Raw genomic sequence first — 26,726 nt, 5'->3', positions numbered from 1 at the left:
ATGTTTATAGACATAGCGGTTTAGATATTTCCATGTTTCTACAGATAGCGGTGTAGACATTTCCATGTTTACAGGGATAGCAGTTTACGTATTTCCATGTTTATACAGATAGCGGTGTAGATATTTCCATGTTTACAAAGATAGCGTTATATATATTTGCATGTTTATACAGATAGCAGTGTAGATATTTCCATGTTTATACTGATAGCGGTGTAAATGTTTCCATGTTTATGCAGATAGCGGTGTAGATATTTCCATATTTACAGAGATAGCAGTGTAGTTATTTCCATATTTATACAGATGGCGGTGTAGATATTTCCATGTTTATTCATATGTCGGTGTAGATATATCCATGTTTATACAGATAGCAGTGTAGATATTACCATGTTTACAGAGATATCGTTGTAGATATTTCCATCTTTGCAGAGATTGCGGTGAAGATATTTCCATTTTCACACAGAGAGCGGTGTAGGTATATCATTCGTTGCACAGATTGTGTTGTAGATATTTCCATCTTTACACAGATAGTGGTGTAGATATTTCCATGTTTACACAGACAGCGGAGTAGATACTTCCATGTTTACACAGATAGCGTTGTATATATTTGCATGTTTATACAGATAGCGGTGTAAGTGTTTCCATGTTTAAACAGATAGCGGTGGAGATATTTCCATGTTTATACTGGTAGCGATGGAGATATTTCCATGTTTATACAGATTGAGGTGTAGATATTTCCAAGTTTATACAGATAGCAGTGTAGGTATTTAAATGTTTTTACAGATAGCGGTGTAGATATTTCCATGTTTATACAGATAGTGGTGTATATATTTCCATGTTTATACAGATGACTGTGTAGGTATTTCCATGTTTATACAGATGGCCGTGTATATATTTCCATGTTTATAGAGATAGCCATGTAGATGTTTCCATGTTTATACAGATAGCACTGTAGATATTTCTATGTTTATACAGAAAGCGGTGTAGATATTTCCATGTTTATACAGATAGCGGTGTAGATATTTCCATGTTTATACAGATAGCGGTGTAGACAATTCCATGTATATAAAGATAGCGGTGTAGATATTTCCATATTTATACAGATATCGGTGTAGATATTTCCATGTTTATGTATATATCGGCATAGATATTTTCATGTTCATAAAGATTGCGGTGTAGATATTTCCATGTTTATACAGATAGCGTTGTAGACATTTCGATGTTTATAGAGATAGAAGTGTAGATATTTCCATATTTATACAGATTGCACTGTATATATTTCCGTGTTTATACAGATATCGGTGTAGATATTTCCATGTTTATACAGATTGCGGTGTAGGTATTTCCGTGTTTATAGAAATAGCCGTGTAGATATGTCCATGTTTATACAGATAATGTTGTAGATATTTCCCTGTTTATACCGATAGCGGTGGAGGTATTTCCATGTTTATATAGATAGCGGTGGATATACATCCATGTTTATACAGATGGCGGTGTAGATATTTCAAAGTTTATGAAGAAAGCGGTGTAGATATTTCCATGTTTATACAGATAGCGGTGTAGATATTTCCATGTTTATAAATATTGCGGTGTAGGTATTTCCATGTTTATAGAGATAGCGGTGTAGATATTTCGATGTTTATACAGATGGCTGTGTAGATATTTCCATATGTATACAGATGGCAGTGTAGATATTTCCATGTTTATACAGATGGAGGTGTAGATATTTCCATGTTTATACAGATAGCGGTGTGGCTACATCCATGTTTTTACAGATAGCAGTGGAGTTATTTCCATGTTCATAGAGATGGTTGTGTAGATATTTCCATGTTTATACAGATGGCAGTGTAGGTATTTCCATGTTTATACAGACAGCGGTGTAGATATTTCCATGTTTATGCAGATAACTGTGTAGGTACTTCCATGTTTATACAGATGGCGGTGTAGATATTTCCATGTTTATACAGATGGAGGTGTAGATATTTCCATGTTTATACAGATGACTGTGTAGATATTTCCATGTTTATACAGATTGCGGTGTAGATATTTCCATGTTTATACAGATAGTGGTGTAGATATTTCGATAATTACAGAGATTGCGGTGTAGATATTTCCATGTTTATACAATTAGCGGTGTAGATATTGCCATGTTTACAGAGATAGAGCTGTAGATATTTCAGTATTTGCAGAGATAGCGGTGTAGATATTTCCATTTTTACACAGATAGCGGAGTACATATTTCCATGTTTACACAGACAGCTGTGTAGATATTTCCATGTTTACACAGATAGTGTTGTAGATATTTCCATGTTTACACAGATAGCGGTGTAGATATTTCCATGTTTATACAGATGGCTGTGTAGGTATTTCTATATGTATACAGATATCAGTGTAGATATTTCCATGTTTTACAGATGGCGGTGTAGATATTTCCATGTTTATACAGATACCGTTGTAGATATTTCCATGTTTATAGAGATGGCTGTGTAGATATTTCCATGTTTATAGAGATGGCAGCATAGGTATTTCCATGTTTATACACATAGTGGTGTAGATATATCCATGTTTATGCACATGACTGTGTAGGTATTTCCATGTTGATACAGGTGGCGTTGTAGATATTTCCATGTTTATAGAGATAGCCATGTCGATATTTCCATGTTTATACAGCTAGCGGTGTTGACATTTCCATGTTTATAGAAATAGCCGTGTAGTTATTTCCACATTTGTACAGATAGCAGTGTAGATATTTCCATGTTTATACAGATAGCGGTGTAGATATTTCCATGTTTATACAGATGGCTGTGTAGATATTTCCATGTGTATACAGATGGCAATTTAGTTATTTCCATGCTTATACACTAGGAGGTGTAGCTATCTCCATGTTTATACAGATGGCGGTGTAGATATTTCCATGTTTATACAGATAGCGGTGTAGATATTTAAATGTTTTTACAGAGAGCGCTGTAGAAATTTCCATGTTTATACAGATAGCGGTACAGGAATTTCCATTTTATACAGAGATGTGTAGACATTTCCATGTTTATAGAGATAGCGGTGTAGATATTTCCATGTTTATACAGATAGTGGTGGTGATATTTCCATGTTTATACAGATAGTGATGTAGATATTTCTATGTTTATACAGATAGCTGTGTAGTGTTTTCTGTGTGTATACAGATGGCAGGGTAGATATTTCCATGTTTATAGAGATGGTGGAGTAGACATTTCCATGCTTATACAGATGACGGTGTGGATATTTCCATGTTTATACAGATGGCGGTGTAGATATTTCCATGTTTAAAGAGATAGCGGTGTAGATATTTCCATTTTTATACTGAGAGCGGTGTAGCTATTTCCATGTTTATAGACATAGGGTGTAGATATTTTCATATTTACACAGATAGCGGTGTAGGTATTTCCATGTTTTTACAGATGGTGGTGTAGATATTTCCATGTGAATACAGATGGCGGTGTGTCTATTTCCAGGTTTATACAGATAGCGGTGTAGATATTTCCATGTTTATTGAGATGGCTGTGTAGATATGTCCAAGTTTATATAGATGGCAGTGTAGATATTTCATTGTTTATAGAGACAGTGGTTTCGACATTTCCATGTTTATAAAGATAGCGGTTTAGATATTTCCATCGTTGCACAGATTGTGCTGCAGATATTTCCATCTTTACACAGATAGTGATGTAGATATTTCCATGTTTACACTCACAGTGGTGTAGATATTTCCAGGTTTACACAGATAGCGTTGTATATATTTGCATGTTTATACAGATAGCAGTGTAGATATTTCCATGTTAACACAGATAGCGGTGTAGATGTTTCCATGTTTATACAGATAGCGGTGCAGATATTTCCATGTTTATACAGATAGCGGTGTACATGATTCTATATTTATACAGATATAGGTGGAGATATTTCCATGTTTATACAGATTGCGGTGTAGATATTTCCATGTTTATAGAGATAGCGGTGTAGTTATTTCCATATTTAAAAAGATGGCGGTGTAGATATTTCCATGTTTATTCATATGTCGGTGTAGATATTTACATGTTTTTTCAGATGGCGGTGTAGATATTTCCATGTTTATACAGATGGCGGTGTAGATATTTCCATGTTTAAAGAGATATCGGTGAAGATATTTCCATCTTTGCAGAGATTGCGGTGTAGATATTTCCATTTTTACGCAGAGAGCGGTGTATTTATTTCAGTCGTTGCACAGATTGTGCTGTAGTTATTTCCATATTTACACAGAGAGTGGTGTAGATATTTCCATGTTTACACAGACAGCGGTTTAGATATTTCCATGTTTACACAGATAGCGTTGTATATATATGCATGTTTATACAGGTAGCGGTGTAAGTGTTTCCATGTTTATACAGATATCGGTGGGGATATTTCCATGTTAATACAGATAGCGATGGAGATATTTCCATGTTTATACAGATTGAGGTGTAGATATTTCCAAGTTTAAACAGATAGCGGTGTAGATATTTAAATGTTTTTTCAGATAGCGGTGTAGTTATTTCCATGTTTATACAGATGGCGTTGTAGGTATTTCCATGTTTATACAGATGGCTGTGTAGGTATTTCTATATGTATACAGATGGCAGTGTAGACATTTCCATGTTTTACAGATGGCGGTGTAGATATTTCCATGTTTATACAGATACCGTTGTAGATATTTCCATGTTTATAGAGATGGCTGTGTAGATATTTCCATGTTTATAGAAATGGCAGGGTAGGTATTTCCATGTTTATACAGATAGTGGTGTAGATATATCCATGTTTATGCAGATGACTCTGTAGGTATTTCCATGTTGATACAGATGGCGGTGTAGATATTTCCATGTTTATAGAGATAGCCATGTAGATATTACCATGTTTATACAGCTAGCGGTGTTGACATTTCCATGTTTATAGAAATAGCTGTGTACTTATTTCCATATTTGTACAGATAGCAGTGTAGATATTTCCAAGTTTATACAGATTGCGGTGTAGGTATTTCCATGTTTATACAGATGGCGGTGTAGGTATTTCCATGTTTATACAGATGGCTGTGTAGGTATTTCTATATGTATACAGATGGCAGTGTAGATATTTCCATGTGTATACAGAGGGCAGCGTAGATATTTCCATGTTTATACAGATTGAGGTTTAGATATTTCCATGTTTATACAGATGACTCTGTAGATATTTTCATGTTTTTATAGATGGCGGTGTAGGTATTTCCATGTTTATACAGATAGCGGTGAGGCTATTTCTATGTTTATACAGATAGCAGTGTAGGTATTTCCATGTTTATAGAGATAGCTGTGTAGATATTTTCATGTTTATGCAGATAGCGGTGTAGATATTTCCATGTTTATGCGGATATCAGTGTATATATTTCCATGTTTATACAGAAAACGGTGTAGGTTTTTGCATGTTTATACAGATAGCGTTGTAGATATTTCCATGTTTTTACAGATGGCTGTGTAGATATGTCCATGTGTATACAGATGGCAGTGTAGGTATTTCCATGTTTACACAGGTGGAGGTATAGATATTTATTAGTTTGTGCAGATGACTGTGTTGATATTTTCATGTTTTCACAGATGGCTGTGTAGGTATTTCCATGTTTATACAGATAGCGGTGTCGCTATTTCTAAGTTATACAGATAGCAGTGTAGATATTTCCATGTATATAGAGATAGCTGTGTAGAAATTTCCATGTTTATACAGATAGCGGTGTAGATAATTCCATGTTTATACAGGTAGAGGTGTAGATATTTCCATGTTTATGCAGGTCTCTGTGTAGATAATTCCATCTTTCTGGAGATGACAGTGTAGATGTTTCTATGTTTATAGAGATGGCAGTGTAGATATTTCCATGTTTATACAGATGGCGGTGTAGTTATTTCCATGTTTATGCTGATGGCGGTGTGGATATTTCCATGTTTATAGAGATGGCGTTTTACATATTTCTATGTTTATAGAGATAGCGGTGTAGATAATTCCATGTTTATACAGATAGGGGTGTAGGTATTTCCATGTTCATACAGATATCGGTGTAGATTTTTCCATGTTTATACAGATAGCGGTTTAGATATTTCCATATTTATACAGATAGTGTTGTAAATATTTCCATCTTTATGCAATTGACTGTGTAGATATTTCCAGGTTTATACAGATGGCAGTGTAGATATTTCCATGTTTATAGAGATAGCCATGTAGGTATTTCCATGTTTATACTGCCAGTGGTGTAGATATTTCCATGTTTATAACGATAGCGGTGTAGATATTTCCATATTTTTACAGATAGCGGTGTAGATATTTCCATGTTTATGCAGATAGCGGTGTAGATATTTCCATGTTTATACAGATTGCGCTGTAGTTATTTCCATGTTTATGGAGATAGCGGTGTAGATATTTCCATGTTTATACAGATGGCTGTGTAGATATTTCCATGTGTATACAGATGGCGGTGTAGATATTTCCATGTTTATACACATGGAGATGTAGATATTTCCATGTTTTTACAGAAGACTGTGTAGATATTTCCATGTTTTTACAGATGGCGGTGTAGATATTTCCATATTTATACAGATATCGGTGTGGATATTTCCATGTTTATACAGATAGCTGTGTAGGTATTTCCATCTTTATAGAGATGGCTGTGTAGATATTTCCATGTTTATACTGATAGTGGTGTAGATTTTTCCATGTTTATACAGATGACTGTGTAGGTATTTCCATGTTTATACAGATAGCATTGTAGATATTTCCTTGTCTTTACAGATATCGGTGTAGATATTTCCATGTTTGTACAGATGGCGGTGTTAGTGTTTCCATCTATGCACAGATTGCCGTGTAGCTATTTCTATGTGTGTACAGATGGCATTGTAGATATTTCCATGTTTATACAGATGGTGGTGTAGATATTTCCATGTTTACACAGATGACTGTATAGGTATTTCCATGTTTATACAGATGGCGGTGTAGATATTTCCATGTTTATAGAGATAGCGGTGTAAATATTTCCATATTTATACAGATAACGGTGGAGAAATTTCCATGTTTATTCAGATAGCGGTGTAAATATTTCCATGTTTATACAAATCACGGTGTAGATATTTCCATGTTTATAGAGATAGCGGTGCAGATATTTCCATATTTACACATATAGCGGTGTAGATATTTCCATGTTTATACAGACCGCGGTGTAGATATTTCCATGTTTATACAGATGGCGGCGCTGATATTTCTATGGATATGTAGATGGTGGTGTAAATATTTCCATGTATATACAGATAGCGCTGTACTTATTTCCATGTTTATATAGAGAGCGGTGTAGTTCTTTCCATGTTTATATAGATAGCGGTGTAGATATTTCCATGTATATACACATGGCTGTGTAGATATTTCCATGTTTATACAGATGGCGGTGTAGATATTTCCATGTTTATACAGATAACTTTGTAAGTATTTCCATGTTTATACCGATGGCGGTGTAGATATTTCGATGTTTATACAGATAGCAATGGAGATGTTTCCATGTTTATACAGATAGCGGTGTAGATATTTCCATGTTTATACTGATCGCGGTGTAGATATTTCCATGTTTATAGAGATGGCGTTTTAGATATTTCCATGTTCATAGAGATAGCGGTCTTTATTTTTCCATGTTTATAGAGGTAGCTGTGTGGTATTTCCATGTTTATACAGATAGCGGTGTAGATATTTCCATGTTTATAGAGATGGCGGTGTAGATATTTCCATGTTTCTATAGATCACGGTGTAGATATTTCCATGTTTACACAGATCATTGTGTAGATATTTCCATGTTTATACAGATCGCGGTGTTGATATTACCATGTTTATAGGGATAGCGGTGCAAATATTTCCACATTTATACAGATAGCGGTGTAGTTATTGGCATGTTTATACAGATAGCGGTGTAGAAATTTCCATGTATAAACAGATGTCTGTGTATATATTTCCATGTTTAAACAGATGGCGATGTAGATATTTCCTTGTTTATACAAATAGCGGTGTAGTTATTTCCATGTTTCTACAGATAGCGGTGTAGATATTTCGATGAGTATACAGATGGCTGTGTAGATATTTCCATGTTTATACAGATGGCTGTGTAGATATTTCCATGTTTATACAGATGACTTTGTAGGTATTTCCATGTTTATACAGATGGCGGTGTAGGTATATCCATGTTTGAAGAGATAGCTGTGTAGATATTTCCATGTTTATACAGATAGCGGTGTAGATATTTCCATGTTTATACAGATCGCGGTGTAGATATTTCCATGTTTATACAGACAGCTGTGGAGATATTTCCATGTTTATACACATAGCGGTGTACATATTTCCATGTTTATAGGGACAGCGGTGTAGGTATTTCCATGTTTATACAGATAGCGGTGCAGATATTTCCATGTTTATACAGATGCCTATGCAGATATTTCCATATTTATAAAGAGGGCTTTGTAGATAATTCCATGTTTATACAGATGGCAGTGTAGATATTTCCATGTTCCTACACATGACTGTGTAGGTATTTCCATGTTTGTACAGATGGCGGTGTTGATATTTCCATCTATACACTGATGACAGTGTCGATATTTCCATGTTTATACATATGGCAGCACAGATATTTCTATGGATATGTAGATGGCGGTGTAAATATTTATATGTTTATACAGATAGCGGTGTAGTTATTTCCATGTTTATATAGATAGCGGTGTAGATATTTCCATGTATATACACATGGCTGTGTAGATATTTCCATGTTTATTCAGATGACTGTGTAGATATTTCCATGTTTTTACAGATGGCAGTGTAGATATTTCAATGTTTATAGAGATGGCGCTGTCGATATTTCCATGTTTATACAGATCGCGGTGTAGATATTTCCATGTTTATACAGAAGACTGTGTAGATATTTCCATGTTTATAGAGATAGTGGTGCAGATATTTCAATATTTATAAAGATAGCCGTGTAGATAATTCCATGTTTATTCAGATGGCGGTGTAGATATTTCCATGTTTATACAGATATCGGTGTAGATATTTCCATGTTTATAGAGATAGCGGTGTTGATATTTCCATGTTTATACAGATAGCGGTGTAGGTATTTCCAAATATATAGAGATAGCGGTGTAGATATTTCCAGGATTATACAGATGGCAGTGCAGATACTTCCATGTTTATAGACTTGGAGATGTAGATAATTCCATGTTTATACAGATGACAGTGCAGGTATTTCCATGTTTTTACAGATGGCGGTGTAGGTGTTTCCATGTTTATAGAGATAGTGGTGTAGATATTTCCATGTTTATACAGATAGCGGTGTTGTTATTTCCATGTTTATTCAGATGACTGTGTATATATTTCCATGTTTATACAGATGGCAGTGTAGATATTTCCATGTTTATAGTGATAGCAGTTTAGATACTTCCATTTTTATACAGATAGCTGTGTTGATATTTCCATGTTAATGGAGATAGCGGTGTAGGTATTTCCATATTTATACATAAAGCCGTGTAGATATTTCCATGTTTATACAGATCGTGGAGTGGCTATATCCATGTTTATACAGATGGCAGTGTAGATATTTCCATTTTTATGCAGATAGCGATGTAGATATTTCCATGTTTATACAGATAACAGTGTATATATTTCTATGTTTATACAGATAGCGTTGTAGATATTTCCATGTTTTTAGAGATAGCGGTGTAGTTATTTACATGTTTATACAGATTGCGTTGGAGATATTTCCATGTTTATACAGATAGCGGGGGAGATATTTACAGGTTTATACAGATGGCGGTGTAGAGATTTCCAAGTTCATACAGATGGCTGCGTAGATATTTCCATGTGTATACAGATGGTAGTGTAGATATTTCCATGTTTATACACATGGAGGTGTCGATACTTCCAAGTTTATACAGATGACTGTGTAGATATTTCCATGATATTACAGATGGCGGGGTAGATATTTCCATGTTTATACAGATAGCGGTGTGGCTATTTCCATGTTTATACCGATAGTGGTGTAGATATTTCCATGATTATACAGATGAATTTGTAGTTATTTCCATGTTTATACAGATGGCGGTGTAGATATTTCCATGTTTATGGAGATACCAACGTAGATATTTCCATGTTTATACAGATTGCAGTGTAGATACTTCCATGTTTATAGAGATAGCGGTGTAGATATTTCCATGTTTATACACATAGCGGTGGAGATATTTGCATGTTTATATAGATAGCAATGGAGATATTTCCATGTTTATACTGATAGCGGTGTATGTATTTCCATGTTTATAGAGATAGCGGTGTAGGTATTTCCATGTTTATACTGATGGCTGTGTAGATATATCCATGTGTATACAGATGTCAGTGTAGATATTTCCATGTTTATACAGATGGAGTTGTAGATATTTCCACGTTTATACAGACAGCTGTGTAGATATTTCCATGTTTACAGAGAGAGCCGTGTAGATATTTCTATATTTATAAAGATAGCCGTGTAGACATTTCCATGTTTATTCAGATGGCAGTGCAGATATTTCCATGTTTATACAGATAGCGGTGTGGCTATTGCCATGTTTATACAGAGGGCAGTGTAGATATTTCCATGTTTATACAGATAGCAATGAAGATATTTCCATTTTTATACAGATACCAGTGTAGGTATTTCCATGTTTATACAGATAGCGGTGTTGATATTTCCATGTTTGTAGAGATAGCGGTGTAGGTATTTCCATGTTTATACATATAGCAGTGGAGATATTTCAAAGTTTATACAGATAGAAGTGGAGATATTTCCATGTTGATACAGGTGTCTGTAGATAATTCCAGGTGTGTACAGATGGCAGTGTAGATATTTCCATGTTTATAGAGATGGCGGTGTAGATATTTCCATATGTATACAGATACCAGTGTAGATATTTAAAAGTTTAAACAGATAGCGGTGTAGATAGTTCCATGTTTATACAGATAGCGGTGTAGATATTTCCATGTTTATACAGGTAGCGGTGCAGGTATTTCCATGTTAATAGAGATAGCGTTGTTGATAATTCCAGGTTTATACAGATGGCTGTGTAGATATTTCCATGTGTAAACAGATGACAGTGTAGATATTTCCATGTTTATACAGATGGAGGTTTAGATACTTCCATGTTTATAGAGATGACTGCGTAGATATTTCCATATTTTTACACATGGCGTTGTAGATATTTCCATGTTTACAGACAGCGGTGTGGCTATTTCCATGTTTATACAGATAGTGGGGTACACATTTCCATGTTTATAGAGATGGCTTTGTAGATATTTCCATGTTTATACAGATGGCTGTGAAGACATTTCCATGTTTATACAGATAGAGGTGTAGGTATTTCCATGTATATAGGGATAGCTGTGTAGATATTTCTATGTTTATACAGACGGCTGTGTAGATATTTCCATGTGTATACAGATGGCAGTGTAGATATTTCCATGTTTATACAGATGGATTTGAAGATATTTCCATGTTTATACAGATGACTGCGTACATATATCCATGTTTATACATATGGAGGTGTAGATATTTCCATGTTTATACACATGACGTTGTAGTTATTTCCATGTTTTTACAGATGGTGGTGTAGATATTTCCATGTTTATATAGAGAGCGGTGTGGCTGTTTTCATGTTTATACATATAGCGATGTAGATATTTCCAGGTTTATAGAGATGGCTGTGTAGATATTTCCATGTTTATACAGATGGCAGTGTAGATATTTCCATGTTTATACAGATAGTGGTGTAGTTATTTCCATGTTTATGCAGACGACTGTGTAGGTATTTCCATTTTTATACAGATGGCTGTGTAGATATTTCCATGTGTATACAGATAGCGGTGTATGCATTTCCTTGTTTATAGAGATGGCGGTGTAGATATTTCCATATGTATATAGATAGCGGTGTAGATATTTCCAAGTTTATACAGATAGCCGTGTAGATATTTCCATGTTTATACAGATAGCAGTGTAGATATTTCCATGTTTATACAGACAGCTGTGGAGATATTTCCATGTTTATACTGATAGCGGTGGATATATTTCCACATTTATAGAGATGGCGGTGTAGGTAATTCCAAGTTTATACAGATTGCATTGTAGATATTTCCATGTTTATACAGATGGCGGTGTTGATATTTCCATGTTTATACAGATAGCGGTGTAGGTAGTTCCATGTTTATAGAGATAGTGGTGTAGATAATTCCAGGTTTATACAGATGTCTGCGTACTTATTTCCATGTGTATACAGATGGCAGTGTAGATATTTCTATGTTTATACAGACGGAGGTGTAGATACTTCCAGGTTTATACAGATAGCAGTGTTGATATTTCCGTGTTTTTAGGGATAGCGGTGTAGAGATTTCCATGTTTATACAGATTGCGGTGTAGATATATCATTGTTTATAATGATGGCGGTGTAGATAGTTCCATGTTTATGGAGATGGCGGTGTAGATATTTGCATGTTTATAGAGATGGCGGTGTAGTTATTCCCATGTTTACAGAGATAGCGGTGCAGATATTTCCATGTTTATAGAGATAGCGGTGTAGATATTTCCATGTTTATACAGATGTCTGTTTAGGTATTTCCATTTGTAAACAGATGGCATTGTAGATATTTCCAGGTTTAAACAGATGGTGTTGTAGATAATTCCATGTTTATACAGATGACTTTGTAGATATTTACGTTTTTACAGATGGTGGTGTAGATATTTACATGTTTATAGAGATAGTGGTGTAGATATTTCCATGTTTATGTAGATGGCGGTGTAGATATTTCCTTGTTTATGTCGATGGCGATGTAGATATTTCCATGTTTATAGAGACGGCAGTGTATATATTTCCATGTTTAGACAGATAGCAGTGTGGCTCATTCCATGTTTATACAGATAGCGGAGAAGCTATTTCCATGTTTATAGAGATGTCTGTGTAGATAATTCCATGTTTATACAGATGACTGTGTAGGTATTTACATGTTTATACAGATGGCGGTGTAGATATTTCCATGTTTATAGAGATAGCCGTGTAGATATTTCCATGTTTATACAGATAGCGGTGTAGACATTTCCATGTTTATACAGATCAGGGTGTAGATATTTACATATTTATACAGATAGTGGCGTAGATATTTCCATCTTTATATAGATAGCGGTGTAGATATTTCTATGTTTATACAGATGGCGGTGTAGATATTTCCATCTTTCTACAGATGGCATTGTAGATATTTCTATGTTTATACAGAAGGCGGTGTAGATATTTCCATGTTTATACAGATCGTGGTGTAGATATTTCCATGATTATACAGGTAGCAGTGTAGATATTTCCATGTTTATAGAGACAGCGTTGTAGATATTTCCATGAATTTACAGATAGCGGTGTTAATATTTCCATATTTATACGGAAAGCTGTGTAGATATTTCCATGTTTATACAGATGACTGTGTAGATATTTCCACGTTTATACAGATAACGGTGTAGATATTTCCATGTTTGTAGAGATAGCAGTGTAGTTATTTCCATGTTTATACAGATAGCGCTGTAGATATTTCCATGTTTATACAGATAGCAGTGTAGTTATTTCCATATTTATACATATACCGATGTAGATACTTCCATGTTTATGCAGATAGCGGTGTGGCTATTTCCATGTTTATCCAGATAGCGGTGTAGCTATTTCCATGTTTATAGAGATGGCTGTGTAGATATTTCCAGGTTTATGCAGATATCAATGTAGATATTTCCATGTTTACACAGATAGTGGTGTAGATATTTCATCTTTGCACAGATTGTGGTGTAGAATTTCCATCTTTACACAGATAGCAGTGAGGATATTTCCATGTTTACACAGATAGCTGTGTAGATATTTCCATGTTTACACAGATAGCGTTGTAGATATTTCCAAGTTTATACAGATAGCAATGTAGATATTTCCATGTTTATACACATAGCGTTGTAGATATTTCCATGTTTATACAGATAGTGGTGGGGATGTTTCCATGTTTATAGAGATAGCGATGTAGATGTTTCCATGTTTATAGAGATAGCGGTTTAGATATTTCCATGTTTATACAGATAGCGGAGTACACATTTCCAAGTTTATAGAGATAGCGGTTTAGATATTTCCATATTTTTACCGATAGCGGTGTAGATATTTCCATATTTATACAGATAGCGGTGTAAATATTTCCATGTTTTACACATGGTTGTGTAGATATTTCCATGTGTATACTGATGGCAGTGTAGATATTTCCATGTTTATACAGATAGTGGTGTAGATATTTCCATGTTTACATCGATGACTGTGTAGATATTTCCATGTTTTTACAGATGGCAGTGTAGGTATTTCCATGTTTATAGTGATAGCGGTGTAGATATTTCCATGTTTATACAGATAGTGGTGTAGCTATTTCCATGTTTATAGAGATAGCGGTGTAGATATTTCTGTGTTTATACACATGACTTTTTAGATATTTCCAAATATATGTAGATGGCAGTGAAGATACTTCCATGTTTATACAGATGGAGGTGTAGATATTTCCATGTTTATACAGATGACTGTGAATATGTTTCCATGTTTATACAGATGGCTTTGCAGATATTTCCATGCTTATACAGATGGCGGTGTAGATATTTCAATGTTTATACAGGTGGCGGTGTAGATATTTCCATGTTTATGCAGAGGCCAGTGTAGTTATTTCCTTGTATATGCAGAAGGCGGTGTAGATATTCCCAAGTTTATAGAGATGGCGGTGTTGATATTTCCATGTTTATAGAGATGGCAGTATAGATATTTCCAGGTCTATAGAGATAGCGTTGTTGGTATTTCCATGATTATACTGATAGCGGTGTAGTTATTTTCATGTTTATACAGATAGCGGTGTAGATATTTCCATGTTTATACAGATAGTGGTGTTGATATTTCCATCTTTATAGGGATAGCGGTGTAATTATTTCCATGTTTGTAGATATAGCGGTGTAGATATTTCTATGTTTATACAGACGGCTGTGTAGATATTTCCATGTTTATACAGATGGCAGTGTAGATATTTCCATATTCATACAGATGACTGTGTATGTATTTCCATGTTTATACGTATGGCAGTGTAGATATTTCCATGTTTATAGAGATAGCGGTGTAGATATTTCCAAGTTTATACAGACAGCGGTGTAGATATATCCATGTTTAAACAGATGGTGGTGTAGATATTTCCATGTTTATACAGATGACTTTGTTGATATTTAAATGTTTTTACAGATGGCGATGTAGATATTTTCATGTTTATAGAGATAGCGGTGTTGACATTTCCATGTTTAAATAGATGTCAGTGTATATATTTCTTTGTTTATGTAGATGGCGGTGAAGATATTTCCATGGATATAGGGATGGTTGTGTATAGATTTCCTGGTTCATAGAGATAGTGGTGTAGTTTTTTCCCTGTTTATGGAGATGGCGCTGTAGTTATTTCCATGTTTATAGAGGTAGCGTTGTAAGTATTTCCATGTTTACAGATATTGCGGTGTAGATATTTCCATGTTTATACAGATGGCATTGTAGATTTTTCCAGGTTTATACAGATAGCAGTGTTGGTATTTCCATGTTTATAAAGATAGCGGTGTATTTACATGTTTATACACCTCGCGGTGTAGATATTTACGTATTCATACAGACGGCAGTGTAGATATTTCCATGTTTATACAGATGGCGGTGTAGATATTTCCATGTTTATGGAGATGTTAGTGTAGGTATTTTCATGTTTATGGAGATGTTAGTGTAGATATTTCGATGTTTATACAGATAGAGGTGTAGATATTTCCATGTTTATACAGATAGCGGTGCAGATATTTCCATGTTTATGCAGATAGCGCTGTTAATATTTCCATGTTTATAAGGATAGCGGTGTAGATGTTTCCATGTTTACACCGACAGCGGTGTAGATTTTTCCATGTTTATAGAGATGGCGGTGTAGATATTTCCATGATTATAGAGATAGTGGTGTAGATATTTCCATATTTATACAGATATTGATGTAGATATTTCCATGTTTATACAGATGGCTGTGTAGATATTTCCATGTTTATAAAGAGGGCAGTGTAGATATTTCCATGTTTATACAGAGGGCAGTGTAGATATTTCCATGTTTGTACAGATAGCGGTGTAGATATTTCCATTTTTATACATCTCGCGGTGTAGATATTTACATCTTTATACAAATGGCAGTGTAGATATTTCCATGTTTATTCAGATGGCGGTGTAGATAGTTCCATGTTTATGGAGATGGTAGTGTAGCAATTTTCATGTTTATGGAGATGGCGGTGGAGGTATTGCCATGTTTATAGAGATAGCACTGTACGTATTTCCATGTTTATAGAGATAGCGGTGTAGATATTTCCATGTTTATACAGATGGCTGTGTAGATATTTCCATGTGTATACAGATGGCAGTGTAGATATTTCCATGTATATACAGATGGTGGTATAGATATTTCCATTTTTATACAGATAACTTTGTACATATTTCCATGTTTTTACAGATGACAGTGTAGATATTTCCATGTTTATAGATTTAACGGTGTAGACATTTCCATGTTTATATAGATGGCAGTGTAGATATTTCCTTCTTTATGTAGATGGCGATGCAGATATTTCCATGTTTATAGAGATGGCGGTGTATAGATTTCCATGTTTATAGAGATAGCGGTGTAGATATTTCCATGTTTATACAGATGGCTGTGTAGATATTTCCATGTTTATACAGATGGTGGTGTAGATATTTCAATGTTTATGCAGATGGCGGTGTAGATATTTCCATCTTTATGTAGAGGTCTGTGAAGATATTTCCATGTTTATGCAGACGGCGGTGGAGATATTTCCATGTTTATAGAGATGGCGGTGTATATATTTCCATGTTTACAGCGATAGCGGTGTAGATATTTCCATGTTTATACAGATAGCGGTGAAGATATTTCCATGTTTATATATATCATGGTGTAGATATTTCCATGTTTATACAGATCATGGTGTAGCTATTTCCATGTTTATAGTGATAGCAGTGCAGATATTTCCATATTTGTAGAGATAGCGGTGTAGATATTTCCGTGTTTATACAGATAGCGGTGTTGATATTTCCATATTTATAAGGGAAGCGGTGTAGATAATTAGATGTTTATGCAGATGGCGGTGTAGATATTAACATGTTTATAGAGATAGCGGTGTAGATATTTCCATATTTATAAAGAAAGCGGTGTAGATATTTCCTTGTTTATACAGATGACTCTGTAGATATTTCCACGTTTATACAGATTGCGGTGTAGATGTTTCCATGTTTATAGAGATAGCGGTGTAGATATTTCCATCTTTGCACTCATGGTGGTGTAGATATTTCCATCTTTACACAGATAGCACTGTAGATATTTCCATGTTTTTACAGATAGCGGTGTAGATATTTCCATGTGTATAAAGATAGCGGTGTAGATATTTCCATGTTTATATAGATAACGGTGTAGATATTTCCATGTATATAGAAATAGCGGTGGAGATATTTCCATGTTTATACAGATAGTGGTGGGGATATTTCCATGTTTATACATACGGTGGTGTAGATATTTCCATGTTTATACAGATAGCGGTGTAGATATTTCCATGTTTATACAGATTGCGGTGTAGATATTTCGATGTTTATACAGATTGTGGTGTATATATTTCCATCTTTACACAGATAGCGGTGTGGATATTTCCATGTTTACACAGATAGCAGTTTAGATATTTCCATGTTTACACAGATAGCGTTATAGATATTTCCATGTTTATACAGATAGCGGTGTACATAATTCCATGTTTATACACATAGCGTTGTAGATATTTCCATGTTTATACCGATAGCGGTGGGGATGATTCCATGTTTATACAGATATCGATGTAGATATTTCCATGTTTATAGAGATAGCGGAGTAGGTATTTCCATGATTATAGATATAGCGGTGTAGACATTTCCGTGTTTATACAGATAGCGTTGTAGATGTTTCCAGGTTTATACAGATAGTAGTGTTGGTATTTCCATGTTGACACAGATAGCGGTGAAAATATTTTCATGTTTATACAGCTCGTGGTGTAGATATTTACATCTTTATACAGATGGCAGTGTAGATATTTCCATATATATATAGATGGCGGTGTAGATAGTTCCATGTTTATGGAGATGATAGTGTAGGTATTTTCATGTTTATGGAGATGGCGGTGTAGATACTACCATGTTTATAGAGATAGCAGTGTAGGTATTTCCATGTTTGTCGACGTATCGGTGTAGATATTTCCATGTTAATACAGATGTCAGCGTAGATTTTTCCATGTTTATACAGATGGTGGTGTAGATATTTCCATGTTTATACAGATGATTGTGTAGATGTGTCCATGTTTTTATAGATGGCGGTGTAGATATTTCCATGTTTATAGAGATAGCTGTGTAAATATTTCCATATTTATACAGATAGCTGTGTAGATATTTCCATGTTTATACAGATAACGGTGTAGATATTTCCATGTTTATACAGATAGCGGTGTAGATATTTCCATGTTTATAGAGATCACGGTGTAATTATTTCCATGTTTATACAGATAGCGGTGTACATATTTCCATGTTTATACATATGGCGGTGTAGGTATTTCCATGTTTATGCAGATGTCGGTGTAGATATTTCCTTGTTCATGTAGATGGCGGTGTAGATTTTTCCATGTTTATAGAGATGACGGTGTATATATTTCCATGTTTACAGAGACAGAGGTGTTGATATTTCCATGTTTATACTGATAGCGGTGTAGGTATTTCCATGTTTATACAGATCATGGTGTAGATATTTCCATGCTTATACAGATAGCATTGTAGACATTCCCATGTTTATACAGATAGTGGTGTAGATATTTCCATGTTCATACAGATCATGGTGTAAGTATTTCCATGTTTATATAAATGGCAGTGTAGATATTCCCTTGTCTATGTAGATGGCGGTGTAGATTTTTCCATGTTTATAGCAGTAGCAGTGTTGATATTTCCATGTTTATAGAGGTAGAGGTGTAGCTATTTCCATGTTTATAGTGATAGCGGTGTAGATATTTCCATGTTATTGAGATAGCGGTGTAGATACTTCCGTGTTTACACAGATAGCGGTGTAGATATTTCCATGTTTATACAGATGGCGGTGTAAATATTTCCACGTTTATAGAGATAGCGGTGTATATATTTCCAAGTTTATACAGATAGCGGTGCAGATATTTCCACGTTTAAAGAGACAGCTCTGTATATATTTCCATATTTATACAGATAGCCATGTAGATATTTCCATGTGTATACAAATGGCGATGTAGTTATGTCCTTGTTTATACAGACGGCGGTGTAGATATTTCTATGTTTATACAGATAGCGGTGTAGAGATTTCCATGTTCATAAAGATATCGGTGTAGTTATTTCCATGTTTAAACAGACTGCGGTGTAGATATTTCCATGTTTATACAGATAGCGGTGTAGATATTTCCATATTTACACAGACAGCGGTGTAGATATTTCATCTTTGCACAGATTGCGGTGTAGAAACTTCCATCTTTACACAGATAACGGTGTGGATATTTCCATGTTTACACAGATAGCTGTGTAGATATTTCCATGTTTACACAGATAGCGTTGTAGATATTTCCATGTTTATACAGATAGCGGTGTAGATATTTTCATGTTTATACACATAGCGTTGTAGATATTTCCATGTTTATACAGATAGCGATGTAGATGTTTCCATGTTTACAGAGATAGTGGGTTAGATATTTCCATGTTCATACAGACAGCGGTGTAGACATTTCCATGTTTATAGAGATAGCGGTGTAGATATTTCCATATTTACAAAGATAGCGGTGTAGATATTTCCATGTTTACACAGATAGCGGTGTAGATATTTAGATATTTATACAGATAGCGGTGCAGATATTTCCATGTTCATACAGACAGCGCTGTAGATATTTCCATGTTTATTCAGATTGCGGTGTAGTTATTTCCATGTTTATACAGATGGTGGTGTATATATTTCCATGTTTATACAGATGGCGGTGTAGATATTTACATGGTTATTGAGATAGCTGTGTAGATATTTCCATGTTTATAGAGATAGCGGTGTAGATATTTCCATGTTTATACATAGCGGTGTAGATATTTCCATATTTATACAGATAGCCGTGTAGATATTTCCATGTCTATTCAGATGGTGGTGTAGATATTTCCATGTTTATACAGATAGCGGTGTGGCTATTTCCATGTTTATACAGATGGCAGTGTTGATATTTCCATGTTCATGCAGATAGCGATGTAGATATTTCCATGTTTATACAGATATCAGTGGAGATATTTCCATGTTTATGCAGATAGCGGTGGAGATATTTCCATCTTTATACAGAAAGCGGTGGAGATATTTCCATGTTTATACAGATAGCGGTGGATATATTTCCATGTTTATAGAGATGGCGGTTTTGATATTTCCAAGGTTAAACAGATAGCAGTGTAGATATTTAAATGATTATAGATTGCGGTGTAGATATTACCATGTTTATACAGATAGCGGTGCAGATATTTCCATGTTTTCACAGACAGCGCTGTAGATATTTTCATGTTTATTCAGATTGCGGTGTAGTTATTTCCATGTTTATACAGATGGTGGTGTATATATTTCCATGTTTATACAGATGGCGGTGAAGATATTTCCATGTTTATAGAGATAGCGGTGTAGATATTCCCATGTTTATACAGATAGCTGTGTAGATATTTCGATGTTTATAGAGATAGCGGTGAAGATATTTCCATATTTATACAGATAGCCGTGTAGGTATTTCCATGTTTATTCAGATGGCGGTGTAGGTTTTTCCATGTTTATACAGATAGCGGTGTGGCTATTTCCATGTTTGTGCAGATTGCAGTGTAGATATTTCGATGTTTATACAGATAGCGATGTAGATATTTCCATGTTTATACAGATAGCGGTGTACATATTTCCATGTTTGTAGAGATTGCGGTGTAGATATTTCCATGTTCATACAGATAGCGTTGCAGATATTTCCATGTTTATACAGATAGTGGTGGAGATAATTCCATGTTTATACACATAGCGGTGGAGATATTTCCATGTTTAAACAGATGACGGTGTATATATTTCCAAGTTCATACAGATGGTGGTGTAGATATTTCCATGTTTATACAGATAGCGTTGCAGATATTTCCATGTTTATACAGCTAGCGGTGTAGGTATTTCCATGTTTATAGAGATATCGTTGTAGATATGTTCAATTTTTTACAGATGGCTGAGTAGATTTTTCCATGCGTATACAGATGGCAGTGTAGATATTTCCATCTTTAAACAGATGGAAGTGTAGATATTTCCATGTTTATACAGATGACTGTGTAGATATTTCCATGTTTTTACAGATGGCGGAGTAGATATTTCCATGTTTATACAGATGGCGGTGCAGATAATTACATGTTTATTGAGATAGCTGTGTAGATATTTCCATGTTTATAGAGATAGCGGTGTAGATATTTCCATGTTTATAGATAGCGGTGTAGATATTTCCATATTTATACAGATAGCCGTGTAGATATTTCCATGTCTATTCAGATTTTGGTGTAGATATTTCCATGTTTATACAGATAGCGGTGTGGCTATTTCCACGTTTATACAGATGGCAGTGTAGATATTTCCATGTTCATGCAGGTAGCGACGTAGTTATTTCCATGTTTATACAGATAACGGTGGAGATATTTCCATGTTTATGCAGATAGCGGTGGAGATATTTCCAGGTTTATACAGATAGCGGTTGATATATTTCCATGTTTATAGAGATGACGGTTTTGATATTTCCAAGGTTAAACAGATAGCGGTGAAGATATTTCCATGTTTATAGATAGCGGTGTAGATATTTCCATGTTTATACAGATAGCGGTGTAGATATTTCCATATTTATACAGAGAGCGGTGCAGATATTTCCATGTTCATACAAACAGAGCTGTAGATATTTCCATGTTTATTCAGATTGCGGTGTAGTTATTTCCATGTTTATACAGATGGTGGTGTATATATTTCCATGTTTATACAGATGGCGGTGAAGATATTTCCATGTTTATAGAGATAGCGGTGTAGATATTTCCATGTTTATACAGATAGCTGTGTAGATATTTCGATGTTTATAGAGATAGCGGTGTAGATATTTCCATATTTATACAGATAGCCGTGTAGGTATTTCCATGTTTATTCAGATGGCGGTGTAGGTTTTTCCATGTTTATACAGATAGCGGTGTGGCTATTTCCATGTTTGTGCAGATTGCAGTGTAGATATTTCGATGTTTATACAGATAGCGATGTAGATATTTCCATGTTTATACAGATAGCGGTGTACATATTTCCATGTTTGTAGAGATTGCGGTGTAGATATTTCCATGTTCATACAGATAGTGTTGCAGATATTTCCATGTTTATACAGATAGTGGTGGAGATAATTCCATGTTTATACACATAGCGGTGGAGATATTTCCATGTTTAAACAGATGACGGTGTATATATTTCCAAGTTCATACAGATGGTGGTGTAGATATTTCCATGTTTATACAGATAGCGTTGCAGATATTTCCATGTTTATACAGCTAGCGGTGTAGGTATTTCCATGTTTATAGAGATATCGTTGTAGATATGTTCAATTTTTTACAGATGGCTGAGTAGATTTTTCCATGCGTATACAGATGGCAGTGTAGATATTTCCATCTTTAAACAGATGGAAGTGTAGATATTTCCATGTTTATACAGATGACGGTGTAGATATTTCCATGTTTTTACAGATGGCGGAGTAGATATTTCCATGTTTATACAGATGGCGGTGCAGATAATTACATGTTTATTGAGATAGCTGTGTAGATATTTCCATGTTTATAGAGATAGCGGTGTAGATATTTCCATGTTTATAGATAGCGGTGTAGATATTTCCATATTTATACAGATAGCCGTGTAGATATTTCCATGTCTATTCAGATTTTGGTGTAGATATTTCCATGTTTATACAGATAGCGGTGTGGCTATTTCCACGTTTATACAGATGGCAGTGTAGATATTTCCATGTTCATGCAGATAGCGACGTAGTTATTTCCATGTTTATACAGATAACGGTGGAGATATTTCCATGTTTATGCAGATAGCGGTGGAGATATTTCCAGGTTTATACAGATAGCGGTTGATATATTTCCATGTTTATAGAGATGACGGTTTTGATATTTCCAAGGTTAAACAGATAGCGGTGAAGATATTTCCATGTTTATAGATAGCGGTGTAGATATTTCCATGTTTATACAGATAGCGGTGTAGATATTTCCATATTTATACAGAGAGCGGTGCAGATATTTCCATGTTCATAAAAACAGAGCTGTAGATATTTCCATGTTTATTCAGATTGCGGTGTAGTTATTTCCATGTTTATACAGATGGTGGTGTATATATTTCCATGTTTATACAGATGGCGGTGAAGATATTTCCATGTTTATAGAGATAGCGGTGTAGATATTTCCATGTTTATACAGATAGCTGTGTAGATATTTCCATGTTTATAGAGATAGCGGTGTAGATATTTCCATATTTATACAGATAGCCGTGTAGGTATTTCCATGTTTATTCAGATGGCGGTGTAGGTTTTTCCATGTTTATACAGATAGCGGTGTGGCTATTTCCATGTTTATGCAGATTGCAGTGTAGATATTTCGATGTTTATACAGATAGCGATGTAGATATTTCCATGTTTATACAGATAGCGGTGTACATATTTCCATGTTTGTAGAGATTGTGGTGTAGATATTTCCATGTTCATACAGATAGCGTTGTAGATATTTCCATGTTTATACAGATAGTGGTGGAGATAATTCCATGTTTATACACATAGCGGTGGAGATATTTCCATGTTTATACAGATGTCGGTGTATATATTTCCAAGTTCATACAGATGGTGGTGTAGATATTTCCATGTTTATACAGATAGCGGTGCAGATATTTCCATGTTTATACAGGTAGCGGTGTAGGTATTTCCATGTTTATAGAGATATCTGTGTAGATATGTCCAATTTTTTACAGATGGCTGTGTAGATTTTTCCATGCGTATACAGATGGCAGTGTAGATATATCCATGTTTATACAGATGGAGGTGTAGATATTTCCATGTTCATACAGATGGCGGTGTAGATATTTCCATGTTTATGTAGATGGCAGCGCAGATATTTCTGTGTTTATACAGATAGCGCTGTAGATATTTCCATGTTTATACAGATGGCGGTGAAGATAATTCCATGTTTATAGAGATGTCGGTGTAGGTATTTCCATGTTTATTGAGATAATGGTGTAGATATTTCCATTTTTATACAGATGGTGGTGTAGATATTTCCATGTTTATACAGATGGCGGTGTTGGTAATTCCATGTTTATACAGAGAGCTTTGTAGATATTTCCATGTTTATACAGCTCACAGTGTAGATATTTCCATCTTTATACAGATGGCAGTGTAGATATTTCCATGTTTACACAGATTACGGTGTATGCATTTCCATTTTTACACAGATGGTGGTGTAGGTAGTTCCATGTTTATGGAGATGATGCTGTAGATATTTTCTTGTTCATAGAGATGGCGGTGTAGATATTTCCATGTTTATAGGGATGGCGGTGCAGATATTTCCATTTTTATAGAGATAGCGTCGTAGGTATTTCCATGAGTATAGACAGAGCGGTGTAGATATTTCCATGTTTATACAGATGGCTGTGTAGATATTTCCATGTGTATACAGATCGCAGTGTAGTTATTTCCATGTTTATACAGATGGAGGTGTAAATATTTCCATGTTTATACAGATGACTGTGTAGATATTTCCATGTGTTTACAGATGGTGGTGTAGATATTTCCATGTTTATACAGATAGCATTGTGGCTATTTCCATGTTTACACATATAGCGGTGTAGATATTTCCATGTTTATAGAGATGGCTGTGTACATATTTCCATGTTTATACAGATGGCTGTTTAGATATTTCCATGTTTATACAGATGTCAGTGCAGATATTTCAATGTTTATACAGACAGTTTTGTAGATATTTCCATGTTTACACATATGACCGTGTATATATTTCCATGTTTATACAGACGGCGGTGTAGATATTTCCATGTTTATAGAGATAGCGGTGTAGATATTTCCATATTTATACTGATAGCGTTATAGGTATTTCCATGTTTATACTGATAGCGGTGTAGATATTTCCATGTTTATACAGATAGCATTATAGATATTTCCATGTTTATAGAGATCTTGGTGAACATATTTCCATGTTTATACAGAGAGCAGTGTAGATATTTCCATGTTTACAGAGATAGCGGTGCAGATATTTCCTTGTTTACAGAGAGAGCGGTGTAGATATTTCCATATTTCCACAGATTGCGGTGTAGATATTTCCATCTTTACACAGAGAGCGGTGTATATATTGCCATGTTTACACAGATATTTGTGTAGATATTTCCATGTTTACACAGATAATGTCGTAGATATTTCCACGTTTATACAGATAGCGGTGTAGATATTTCCATGTTTATGAAGACAGCGGTGTAGATATTTCCATGTTTATACAGAGAGCATTGTAGTTATTTCCATGTTTATACAGATAGCGGAGGAGGTATTTCCATGTTTATAGAGATAGCGTTGGAGATATTTCCATGTTTATACAGATGGTGGTGTAGATATTTCCAAGTTTATACAGATAGCGCTGTAGATATTTCCATGTTCATACTGATAGCCGTGTAGATATTTCCATGCTTATACAGATAGCGGTGTAGGTATTTCCATGTTTGTAGAGATAGCGGTGTAGTTATTTCCATGTTTATAGAGATGGGTGTGTAGATATTTCCATGTTTATACAGATGGCAGTGTGGATATTTCCATGTTTATATAGATAGTGGTGTAGATATTTCCATGTTTATACAGATGACTGTGTAGGTATTTCCATGTTTATACCGATGGTGGTGTAGATATTTCCATGTTTATAGAGATAGCCATGTAGGTTTTTCCATGTTTATACAGACAGCGGTGTAGACATTTCCATGTTTATAGAGATAGCGGTGAAGCTATTTCCATATTTATACAGATAGCGGTGTAGATATTTCCATGTTTTTACAGGTAGAGGTGTAGGTATTTCCATGTTTATGCAAATCACAGTGTTGATATTTCCATCTTTCTACAGATGGCAGTGTAGATATTTCTATGTTTATACAGATGGTGGTGTAAATATTTCCATGTTTACACCGATCGCGGTGTAGGTATTTCCATGTGTATAGAGACAGCGGTGTAGATATTTCCATGTTTATACTGATGGCTGTGTAGATATTTCCATGAGTATACAGATGACTGTGTAGATATTTCCAAGATTATACAGATTGCGGTGTAGATATTTCCATGTTTATGGAGATAGCGGTGTAGATATTTCCATGTTTATAGAGATAACGGTGGAGTTATTTCCATGTTTACAGAGATAGCGGTTTAGATATTTCCATATTTTCACAGATTGCGTTGTAGATATTTCGATCTTTACACACATATCGGTGTACATATTTCCATGTTTACA

The sequence above is a fragment of the Pan paniscus genome, chromosome 5 (genome assembly GCF_029289425.2).
Source record: "Pan paniscus chromosome 5, NHGRI_mPanPan1-v2.0_pri, whole genome shotgun sequence".
NCBI lineage: Eukaryota > Metazoa > Chordata > Mammalia > Primates > Hominidae > Pan > Pan paniscus.
This window is presented reverse-complemented; position numbering follows the sequence as displayed.